Here is a 12,833-nt window from a genome sequence, read left to right on the forward strand (position 1 = left end):
GAGGAGCAAGCGTGGCACAGTTCAATGGGCTCTAGAATCAGAATACCAGTATTTGTCTTTATCACTTACGAGTTATATGAGTTTTACAGATTTTTTAATCTCTAACCCTCAGTTTCTTCATCTGTGAAGTAGTATGATAATAAGATCGACCTCATAGTGTTATTGGGAGCATTGAATTAGATAATCCAGGTAAATTACATAGAATAAAATAAGTGCTCAATACATTTTTTGATGTTATAGAAGATTTCCCCTTGTACTGCAGGGCATAGAAATAAATAATTAGTAAATTAATGTGTTGGTTAATAGCACATGAAAAAGGAGTATCTATTTCCTACTAAACTATTATATGAGATAAGAGAAATCATGATACTTTAAGTACAGACCAGATGTCTCCTGGCACTTGGGGAAATTTGACTGCAATTTCCTTTAAAATGTGAGGTGCATGCCTTTGCAAGTCTTTCTCCTTGACAGATGGCACTGATTCAACATGACCCAGGTGGCAAAGCCTAGACATATTTGATTACTTTTTTTTAATGTCACTTGGCTATCTTGATTGATGGGAGATTAAAAGCTGCAGATCATCAGGAAACCTGGGAAATATCACCATTAATTTTAGTTCTCTCTCTCTCTGTTTTTATTTATCTTTATTGTTGAGAGTATTACAAATGTCCCCCATTTTCTCTCTCTTGAGACAATAAACTTTCTGGAAAGACATATTCAGGATTTTTGAAAGGGGGAAAAAAAACACCTTCAATATCACTAATCCATAATATTTGATGTTTCTTTAGAGTACCTTTTAAGGAAAACAGATGTTTAAAATATGCTAAAGGAGAGCAGAGCTATTATTTCTGATTCTGATATTATTTCTGATATTTCTTGGCCTACTTTAATTTCCATAAAATATTTATCTTAAGAAATCTAAAAAAAAAAAAAAGAAATCTAAAAGGATGAGGCATGATAGTTGAGTTTATTTTTATGAGCAGTTAATCAAAATAAAGTCTTCTTAAACATCCATCAACTCATCAAACTGATTTTTGGATAATATATATTTTATCTTTTATATATTTTCCATAACAATGTCAACAATATAGAGCCTATCATTATTATTATTTTCACTTATAATTCTTCAGTTTTATTTGTGTGACATGTTATATTTACTAAAAAAGAAAGCGTGGTCCTCCTGCCCATGTGTCTGTCTGTCTGTCTGTCCCTCTCTCTCTTTATTCCTTTAAAATAGCATATCTGTCGATCATTTCAGTATGAGAATGTTGAGACACTATGTCTCCAGGCCCTTTCATCTGTGTGCTTATTTTCTGAAGTGCATTCCTTCACCAAATCCTGGTCAGCCCTACCCCTCCTAAAATAACACTATGCCACTTGGAGACCTACCTCATCCCTCCCCCACTTCCCTAATTGCACCTAAGACTACTGTGGAAGTATCTGAGAATAAGGGGTTGTCAGGATTGCCTACATAATTTATGGTGCCCAGTGCAAAATGAAAATGCATGACCCTTTGTTGAAAAAGAGAAAGAGAGAGAGAGAAAAAACAGTGCCACTTAAAGCACTAAAGTAAAAAGCCTTTTCCTTTCTTCTGCGTTCTCTCTTGGCCTGTCATGGTGTTTCCTAGTTGCTATTTAGTGTCATTCTAAGTAAAGGAAAAGTAAAAATTTGATTCATTAGCAGGAATTTTACTGCCCATCTTTACGTGGTGCAAGGCCAATTTTTTATTTTGACTACGTTTAACTCATATAAGGAATCACTGAAATGACAACTCATTGTTTGTCCGTGTATCATATGTCTTTTTTTCTTACAAGAACAGTGGGAATGAGGCACAAAACTCACTGAACCATTTTAATTTCACTTCCTGCTGTGCACACATTTTAACCACAACGTTACCTTTGAATTGATGAGTCAGGAAGGATTGAAATGCAGTTGCTTTCCCCTTCCTTTTAGATTAGTGGTTCTCAACCTTGGCTGCACATTAGAATCACCTGGGAATCTTTTTAAAATCCTGATTTCTGGGCCTCATCCTCCGGAAATTCTGTTTCTTTGATATGGGGTGGGACCACAACATTAGTAACAAAGAAACAGAATTTCCGGAGGATGAGGCCCAGAAATCAGGATTTTAAAAAGATTCCCAGGTGATTCTAATGTGCAGCCAAGGTTGAGAACCCCTGTTCTAGATCGTCACTTTCAGCATAAGGAGTTGGGGAATACAGGGAAGTAACAGGATATGATAGGGCTCCTCAGTGGCTTGTGTCTCTCAAAACACCATTGCTTTCTTTCTGCATTCAAAGCAAGTTTTGATTTGAACAGAAGTGAGGCCACTTGGGCTACCAGCACTCCCCTCTCCTGTGTGACTCACTTGTAGACATATGACACCTTGAACTCACCTGGTGCATCACTGAACCCCCATGCATTCGGGGTCCTCCAGAATCCTGTGCTCCTGGGGCATTTATGAACACTACATGCACATGGGGCCGAAAGAAATGGCTGGGAACATTGTGTGTTCTCCTCTGCTCACCTGCACCATGTCCTACAAAACACAAGTTCAAAGACAAGATTATTCAGAACTTCAAAGATGGTGGCAGTGGAAAATTAAACCAAGCATAACTTCCTGAGAACCTTTGGATGAGCAGGTGGGAGGTTTTGGACTGTGATGTCTCTAAAGTCCCAGAATACTCTATACAGCCAGCCACTCCCTCCTCAAAGAGTCCCTTCTCTCGTTTCCATGAGTCCACCTGGCTTCCCTCCCCCCCTCAATGGCTTCTCCCCAGCCATCCCAGAGGTCCTTGTTTTGTGGGGCTGAGAACTTACGCAATTTGGGGTACTGTTTTTAAAAATCATATACAATTACAAGTTCATCATTGGGTCAAAAGTAAGCATTATGTAGGATAAATAAAGAAATCATTAAAAATTGCCAATTTAAAAAAGCTTGCTTTTCATGAACACTCATCTCTAATAACATTTTCCTACAATTTTTGGCTGCATACTCCTTAATCCCTTCTTTAAATGATAAAGTTTGCTTATCATAATATTGTTGATAGAATAAGGGTGATAATTCATCTTGCGTTAGCACAATGAATAGAAATTAGTTTTATAATTTAATGTAGGAGAGTTTCTTTCCACTTCACCAGGGATAATGGCAATGTCATTCACATTTTTAGGATTGTTGGCAAGTTTGGGCAGACTTCGTTCACATTTCTCTTCCATGTGAGCTGTCAGATTTGGAAGACCTTCCCCCAGACTTGTTTTGTTTATTTCAAACCCAGTTTTTCCTCTGAGCAGCGTGGGTCATGGTCATGTCTTCACGAGACCTTGGGTTTCACATCCCCAGCTTTCCACCCCAGCAGAGTCAGCAGTGTACAAGGCAGGAATGTTCCTGAAGCAATCGGGGCACTTGGGCAGTTAGCATTGACTTAGAGACAAAGAGAAAACATTCCCAAACACAAAAAATATAATATGCCACCTGTGATGCTTAATTTTAGGTCAACTTGGCTGCACCGTGGTCAAACCTCATTCTGAGTATTTCCGTGAAAGTGATTTCAGGATCAGATTAACATTTAAATTGGAGGACTTTGAGTACAATAGATTACCCTCCATAATGTGGGTGGGACACATCCCATTAGTCGAAGGCCTTACAGCAGTTCTCAACCTGTGGGTTGCGACCCCTTACATCCTGCATAACGGGTATTCACATTACGATTCATAACAGTAGCAAAATTACAGTTATGAAGTAGCAATGAAAATAATTGTATGGTTGGGGTCACCACAACATGAGGAACTGTATTAAAGGGTCACGGCATTAGGAAGGTTGAGAACCACTGCGACTGACCTTCCCTCAAGCAGAAGGAATTCTGCCTGCAGACTGTCTCTGGCTGCAGACTGCAACTCTTCCCTGGGTTTCCAGCCTGCCAGTCCACCTTGATGGTTTTGGACTGCCAAGCCTCCACAATCACGTGAGCCAATTCTTTAAGATCAATCAATCTCAGATAGATAGATAGATAGATAGATAGATAGATAGATGATAGATAGATAGATAGATAGATAGATAGATAATCTCCTGTTGGTTCTGTTTCTCTGGAGAACACACTAATACATTACTAACCTCCCCCTTACACAGGTCCCCAAAAGGCTCCCACCTACCCCAATATCCCAGAATGTACAGAGATGTGACAGAGTAGACTCGGAGTAGAAAAATACAGCAGTCTTAAGGTGAATCTATTACAATGAGAACATCTCATAAAAGATTTACAAAACTGTGGGAATGAGTCACTAATGACCCCCTGACGGACGCCCTACAAGACACTCCAGGGAGAGGCCCTGGAGCTTAAGCTGGGTGAGCTCCCTGACCAATTCCCGCCTGGCCCCACCTCCGCAGCTGAGGGCCCTTTTCTTCTCCGAGCCCTGCTTCCTAGTCAGCTCATGCACCATACAGTCTGCGGAGTAAATTTCCTCCCCTCTCCCCAACACAAAGATCTCTCTCCAGCCATGCTCCCCTCCCTCTGTCTATCTCCTTTCCCTTTCAGCTGAACCATTCCCGCCAGCCTCCAAACATGGATGCTTTCTCCATCTTAAAAAAAAAAACACAAACCTTTCCTGCGTCTTTACTTTCCTCCCCGGGAACCTCTCCGTGTCTCGCTTCCATTGATCACAAAACTCCCAGCAAGTCTGTGCTCAATGCCATCCCGTTTTGTTCTTCCACTGTCTCTGCAACCCATTCTAATCAGCTTGGTGGAAATCCTGGGGCCCGAGGGCCTGGGCGTCCCTGCCACAGTCCCAGACAGCTCCCTCCCGGATTTTAATGAGAGAAAACAAGCTCCTGTCCTACGGAAGCCCTGATTATTGGGGTTTTCTGTTTTACTGCGTGTTCTGTGTGGCTGACCTGCATTGGTGGGAATCCTGGGAGTGTTGGGATGAGAGTGAATTCTTACCCAGAAGGTTGCTGAGTATGGCTCTCTTTCAACGTCTCTTTGCTCCATGGCAGTGATCGGAACAAGGGGACTTGGTATGAGAAGGCGGAAACAGGAGCCTAAACAGAACTCTGCCTCTCAAAAGGGAAAGCAGCTGAAGAGGTGGTGGGATTGTTTTCCTTCAAGCTAAGTGGCCAGAGCAAAAAGGAGAAAGCTGGGGGCCGGGGTGTGGTCTCACCTGCTGCAGGTGAGACTGTCCCAGCTGTGAAAACACAATCGCTACTAGGCAGGGGAACTGGCTCCACACACGCTGCCCGCCCACCACCACCAGGTGCTTTGAAACTTGTCCTTCATTGCCCTACAAAAGAGAGAAGGGAACCAACATTTTTGAGCAACCAGTATGTCGCAGGTACTGAGTTAGGTGCTCTAACCATCTCACTCAGTACTTACAATCCTGGGAAATGGGTGATAACTTCCCAGCCTCGGGCTAGACAACTTGTCAAGGACAAAGTTTTAGAGCAGTGAAGTCCAATATTGAACCCAGTTCTGCCTACCTCAAGTTCATGACCTGTCCAGGGTAGGACAGAAGGAAGAAGTAGACTTGAGAGACCTCATGGAGTTGTGTGCACTGATCAACAGTGGGAAGACGGACAAATTGCTTGAATTCTGTAAGTCTTGGTTTCCTCCTGTATAAAATGGGTAGACTGGAACCTCCCTTGCTGAGTTAATGTAAGGATTAAATAACAGAATGCAAAGAAAGGCTTTCAAGCAGTGCCCGGAGCAACACTAGCTCTTGTTAAAACACCTTAGCCCTTATCACCAGTAGGGCTAACAGCATTGTTGTTATTATTAGGTTTGGCCAATGTTAACACCCAAGTACTTTAGTTAACGGTGCTATATCACCCCTTCATTTTCACCCCTTCATTATCACTCCTTCATTTATGCAGCAGTGACAGACAGCCTTCTGAGTGCCTGAGATACCAGATTATGGAATAGACACACCCCCTGCTCTCAAGGTGCTGACATTCTAGTAGAGGAAAGCAGACAATAAACACGCAATCACAGTAAACAAGTGAACCAGCGGTCAGCAAATCTGTTCTGAAAGGGACAGATAGTAAATATTTCAGGCTCTGTGGGTCATAAGGTTTCTGTTTCAACTTCACAAAAGCAGCCATGGACAGTCTGTAAATGAATGAGTGTACCTGTTCCAATATAAATGCATTTCAAAACCGGGCTTCCTGAAAGATTTAACTCAGAAGCCACAGTTGGCTGACCTCTGAGGGAAACAAGGATTATACAGGATTACTTCAGAGTACTAAATGCTATGAAAACAATCAGGGGAGCAGTGTGATACAGTAGGACAGGTGTGACAGTGCAAATTAGATGGGCTGATCAGAGGACACCTGAGCTGAACTCTGAGCGAGGAGACGAGGCAGCCATGCGGTGAATTGGAGTGAGTTGAAGGTGAGGAAACATTGCAGAAAAAGGAAACACATATGCAAAGGCCCTGAGGCAGGATCAAGCTCGGTTGGTGTGCTCCACGAGGCTGGTAAGGTTGCAGCATCAGGGAGAGAAGACACAGGAGGCAGGCCCTGCAGGACTTAATTAGCCTAAAGGAGCTGGTATTTGATGATAAGTGTAAGTCCCTTGCCGAGTTTAAATGCGACAGTAAAGTGTTGACAGTTGTTGAGTTACATTTTAAAATGTCACTCTAGCTGCGGTAGAACAGAGAAATCACTGGTGACAATGACAGTGAAGAGTGGGGAGGGTTGAGGAAGAAGGGGTGATAGGCAGTGGAGACCTCCTGAGGAGAGAATTCCTGGGATGTTTCGCTGGGAAGACAATATGGTCATAGCTGGAGGAAGATGTGTCTTTTTATTATTATTATTTTTTATTTCAGAGAGGACGGGAGAGGGAGAGAGAAATAGAAACATCAAGGATGAGAGAGAATCACTGATCGGCTGCCTCCAGCACGATAGGGGATCAATCCCGCAACCTGAGTATGTGCCCTTGACTGGAATTGAGCCCGGGCCGACACTCTATCCACTGAACCAAACCAGCCAGGGCAAGGTGTGCCTTAATTGAGAGATTTAAGGATGGGCTACTAGAGCATGTTCTCTGCTGAGCAGGAAGGTCCGGTGCGGAAGAAGGAGAGGCTGGAGTGAGGAGGGATTAGGAGATAAGGATGGATGGGACCCAGAGAGAATGGGGAGGAGGCGATGCAGTCTGGTGAGAGCAGGAACTAGAGCAACAGGTTGGATGATGACTTTGAGAGGGAAGATGGAGGAGTCCGCATCTGTGAGCCCAGTGCGTGTGGGGTCCCCAGCATCTTCTCCTCTTGATGCCTTTCCCACTTGTCCCTGACCTGAACTTGATCCTGCATCACCATGAATACACTGACTGCTCTTTCCTCTCCCTAACCCTCTCACCCAATAGTATATAGTAGCCAGAATCCTTTGATTTCTAAAGGCTGTAATCCTCTGCCTTTCAAGATAATGAGTTAACCCAGTACATTTTTCAGAATAAATGTGCAAATCACCTGATCTCCCAGTTTACTAAGGGACTGAGCTGATAGAGGGCATCCGATTTGAAACTCTCCCCCCACCCCCCCACCGCACCCGCCATTGTCCTCTCCATCTCACAATCTCCTCTCTCCTTCCTTCTGTATTCCAAAAATTACTCCCACTCCAGTTAATCCCACCTTCTCTGTGATGGTCCAGGGGTGGGAAAACTTTTTTTCTGCCAAGGGCCATTTGGATACTTATAACATCATTCTTGGGCCATACAAAATTATCAACTTAAAAATTAGCCTGCTGTATTTGGTCAAACATTTAATTAACTTAGTCCTAATGCCTTAGCAGGCCCAGACCAAATTATTTTTCGGACCTTAAACAGCCTGGGGGGCCAGATGTTCCCCAACCCTGAGACTGTAACCACAGCCACAGAGATTCTTCTCCTCTTCCCACAACCCTCTACCTTCTTAGCAATTCTCTCTCAAGTTCATTTTGAATGCATATGTGTAATCTCCTCAAGCAGATGCTGACATTTTTTTAGTCCTAACCCCCCAAAGGCAAGTTCAATAATTTATGAAATAGTAGGTGGGAATAGCAGTGTGCTCGTACTGACTCAGAGAATAGATTGTTAGCTTTTCAGAATTCTGTGAGCCAGTTGTGAAACACAGCCACTATTCAAAATTGTTACATAAAATTATAGTTAAGTAAATAATATTAAATCCTAAAATAGAAAATACTCAACACTCATGCTTTACAAATTATTCTGATGCATTTTTACTATTATCTATGCATTAGAGATTAGTTTTGTCCACTGTCTATGTATATGGTGGAAATACTAACTAATGATGAGTTTCTGTGCATCTCATTTCAATGCCACGTTCAGTGATGGCAGCTTGAAATCAGTTAAGAGCATTTACACCACAGTATATGGGCACATGCTGTGGTATAATTCAGGGCTATCTTCCCAAGAGGGTCAGCTGTCATTTACCAGCACACTACTGATTGTAAACCAATTTAATAGAAGGCTATAGCAAACTTTCCAAGTTTATCTCCTATAACTATATACATGATCTCTCTCTCCCCCACCCCCAAACAATTCTTGGTACTCTATGCTGAAAATACTTCATACTTCTGGGTCATTCCATGTGCCCTTTGCCTAGAATGTACTTTTTTCTCTTTTCCACCTGGTAGACTCCTACTCATCCACTGAGCCCTGATTCAAGTGCAGCTCTGGGAATTTTTTCCTGACTCCCTGTATTAGTTGGCTAGTGCTGCCATAACCAAGTAGCCCTGACTAGGAGGCTTAAACAGCAGACATTGTTTTTTGCACAATTCTAGAGACTAGAAGTCCAAGACCAAGGCGTTGGCAGGGTTGGTTTCTCCTGAGGCCTCTCTCCTTGGCTTGCAGATGGCCGCCTTGTCCCTGCATCTCATATGGCATGTCCTCTGTGAATGCATCCCTGGTGTCTCCTTGTGTGTCCAAATTTTCTCTTTTTATAAGGGCTAGTCAGATTGGATTAGAGCCTACCTTACTGGCCTCATTTAAACATAATCGCCTATTTAAAGACCCTATCTCCAAATACAGTCACATTCTAGTGTACTGGGAGTTAGGGCTTGAACATATGAATTTGGGGGACATAGTTCAGCTCATAACACTCCCCCAGGCTTAACTTTTTATTTTAATGTTTCTCTTAAAACTTTGTGTATGCTTCTTACTATAGAAACGTCCATAGCCATTTTGAAATTATCTTTTAGTATCTTTCTGTGTAACTGCTCTATTAACTTCATTAAAGACCCTGACTTACTCATCTTTATATCTTCTCATACCTAGCATCATGCATACACAGAAAAAAAAATTTAAGTACAGTGGGGCCTTGACTTACAAGTTTAATTCGTTCTGAGACCCAGCTCATTAAGGAGCTCGTTAACTCAAATTACTCTGTCAACTCAATGCAAAAAATCAGCCGAGAGACAGCTGGTATCTCAAAAAACTCGTTAGTCGGGACACTCGTAAGTCAAGGCCCCACTGTAATCAAAAGAATGGAAGAAGAAATGAAGTTCTACTTTGACAGAGGAAATGTGTATTTTGTTCTTCAAAATAATAATTACTTTCTAATTTCACAGGTATCACAAAAAATTTAAAAAAACATAGAAAAGGGTCAAGAATAATTTTTTAAATTGATTGAGAGAGAGAGAGGGAAATATGGATTTCTTGTTCACCCATCCCTGCATTCATTGGTTGATTCTTATATGTGCCCTTACCAGGGATCAAAACTATAATCTTAGTATATCAGGACGATACTCTAACCAACTGAGCTCCCTGGCCAGGGCACAAGAATAATTTTTAAATTGTCCTGGTCTTTGTTATCTAGAGATAACAGCTGTTAAACATTTTGTTTGTTTGTTTTTCTTCAAAGCTTTCTACATGATTAATTTTATCAGATGGGAAGAGAGAGGCAGCTGTTCGTAGTATCTATCCTTTCCTTCTTGCGAGTAATAGCTTCTAGCCGAGTAAAGAAGAACCTAGAATGAGTATTACTTTTCTCAGGATTCCTTGCATCTGATGACTAAGTTCTGCTCAATAGAATAGGAGTCAGAGTGCTGTGTAATGACTCCTGGAAATCTGCCTTAACAGGCAGTGGGCCTGCCCCCCCCCCCCCCCCCCCCCGCCTCTCCCCACACTCCCCCACAACCCTTGCTGCTTCCTGCTGCTTAGGAAGCTGAAACCTCCTTCTCAAACTGCAAGGCTGAGCCCCTGTGGACACCCGCAGAGGGAGGCAGAGGGAGGCAGAGAGAGTGCGCTGGAAGAAGTCAGGGGCCCTGAAAACCTTATGGAACTTCCTGGGCCTCCAGGCTTTGTTTGTGAGGGAAACATAAATATGCCTGCCTTAAACCACTGTTTGTTTTAAATTTCTGTAACATACAGATGAAACATATCATTTGGTAACTTTTATTTAGTCATATCTCCACATCAATGAATATGGAGAGTTTGGTGGATTAAAAATGGCCCACGAGGGGTACAGTTTGCTGGTTCCTCAGAATGCTAAACATAGAATTACCATGTGACCCAGCAGTTCCACTCCTGGGAATGAGAATTAAAAACAGGTACACAAGTGTTCACGGCAGCATTATTCACAATAGCCAAACAGTGGAAACACCCACACTATCCATCAGCTGACACATGGATGAACAAGATGTCATCTGCTCATTCAATGGAATGAAGTGCTGATACATGCTATGGCACTGAAGAGCATTGAAAACATTACGCTGAATTGAAGTAGTCAGTGACAAAAGGTATATATGACTCCATTTATATGAAATATACAGAATAGGCAAAATCCTTAGAGGCAGAAAACAAATTAGTGGTTGCCAGAGGCTAGTGGGAATCTCAGTGACTGCTTAATGGGTATGAAGTCTGCTGTTGGGGTGATGAAAATATTCTGGAACTAGATAGATGGTTGCACAGGGTTGTTAATGTACTAAATGCAATGAACATACTGTAAATAGAACCCTGAGACTTCCACAGTGTGGGAAAAGACATGTGGAAAGAGTGGCCAGCTGTCCCCACTGCCCCAGCCAGGCTCCTGCTATGTGCGGAAGGCCTTGTCCTATGACCAGGCACAGCGGAGCACCGGTCTGCCCGAAGCTGCCTGAGAGAGAGCTCACTTGACATCAGCAACCATCAAGCCCAGTCAAGTCCAGTCAAGCCACAGAATTGTGAGAAATCATAAATCACTGTTGTCTGAATCCACTTCCTTTTAGGTGGCTCATACAGAGGAACTGTAACTAACATAACGAATGGCCGCCATGCAGTTATCACTCAACCTGCCTCCTGCCTCCAGGCATTGATGCCTTGTCCAGGCTCCTAACTATTCTATACAACTCTGTCCTGGACATTCTTATATAAACAACTCTCTGCACTTATCTGATTTCCCCCCTAATACTCTCAGCAACAGCACACTTGCATTTAATGGAAACATTAGGGAAAGAACATTCTAAACATATTCCTAACTCATTAAAGAAGCAAAAACAATCGTGGTGATTTCAGGCCATGTCAGCTGGGAAAACAAGGCCTTGCCAGGTTGCTGAAGAGTTTGCGTGGAATCGACCCTGTGATGTATCTCATGAATCCTATCCCCAAGTTTCTCACTTGTATGCCAGCCTTAGGTTCTTTGGGGCGTCTCATAGGGTGTGTGGGACCCCTGTATATATATATAAATAATTTAATTAAAATATGTTACAAAATGCTTGGGCCCATGTAAGGTGATTTCTCCATGGATATTTAATAAGCCCTTGAGTATTTGTTTATTCCGATGAGTGTACATAAAGATTCCTCTTAGGGCCCAGGCACCAACTTTTCCTGTTTACGTTCAGTATATATCTCCCATTCGTCTTGTCAAATGTGACATGTGGCTACTTTCTGTCTCGCACCATGAAAAAAGGACAGGGAAACTATAATTATTCAGTGTCATGGATCTTCAGAACCTGTTGGTATTAAAACAATACAGAAACTCATACCTCTGTAGCTAGCTTCTTAATTCCATTTACGTAAAGCTGACTGCTTTGTTTTTTATGACCCTGTGTTGTCCATTGTGGGCCTATGACACCCTTAGAGGTTGTCACAGTGCTTTGTTAATGATGACCACAAATGCAAGCCCAAACCAGAATATGCAGGAAAACGTGAATGATAATTCACTTCTGGGTCATGTTAAATTTACCACTGAGGGTCATATGGGTGCTAGGCTTATCCAAGTGATTACTTCGTAAGGTATAGAAACGTCTAGTCACTATGTGATACACCTGAAATGAATACTGTACGTCAACAGTAATTGAAAAACAAATGTTTGAAAAATTTACCATTGAGAATTTTATAGCAAAACCATTGAACATCACATCCCCCCATTATATCTGCTCTTGGACTTCACAGGCTGTAATCAAGGCATTCTGAACATACGGTTGATTTCAATGTTGGGTGCCCCTGGCTTTCCAGCGCCACCACCAGTGGGGAGGTGGAGGTGGGGCCATGAGTGGAGTGGGAAGAGCTGCCCCAAGAAATGCTCATCTCTCATTTGGCTCAGATTAAGGACCCCTCACAAGACTAAAGACACCATACTGATTGGAGGCAAGAGAAGACATTGATTGGAAGGGCTGATTGACAATGCTGAGCAGCTGTCCACAAGGAGAATGTGGGTGCAGTTAACCTGGGAGGATTGCCTGATGTGAGGCTCAGAGCCAGTGAAGGGAGTAGGATGACTGTTCTGTGTGCCTAGGGTGGGGCCACACAGTATAAAGACACTTGCCACCTCCCCACAGTGAAGGGTGCTATAGGCCCAGGCAGTACCACTGTTTGTCAGAACATACAGGTGAGGCCTGACACAGGAGGTCACACACATGGCTAAGTCCAACA

The sequence above is a fragment of the Myotis daubentonii genome, chromosome 4 (assembly GCF_963259705.1).
Source record: "Myotis daubentonii chromosome 4, mMyoDau2.1, whole genome shotgun sequence".
Classification (NCBI taxonomy): Eukaryota; Metazoa; Chordata; class Mammalia; order Chiroptera; family Vespertilionidae; genus Myotis; species Myotis daubentonii.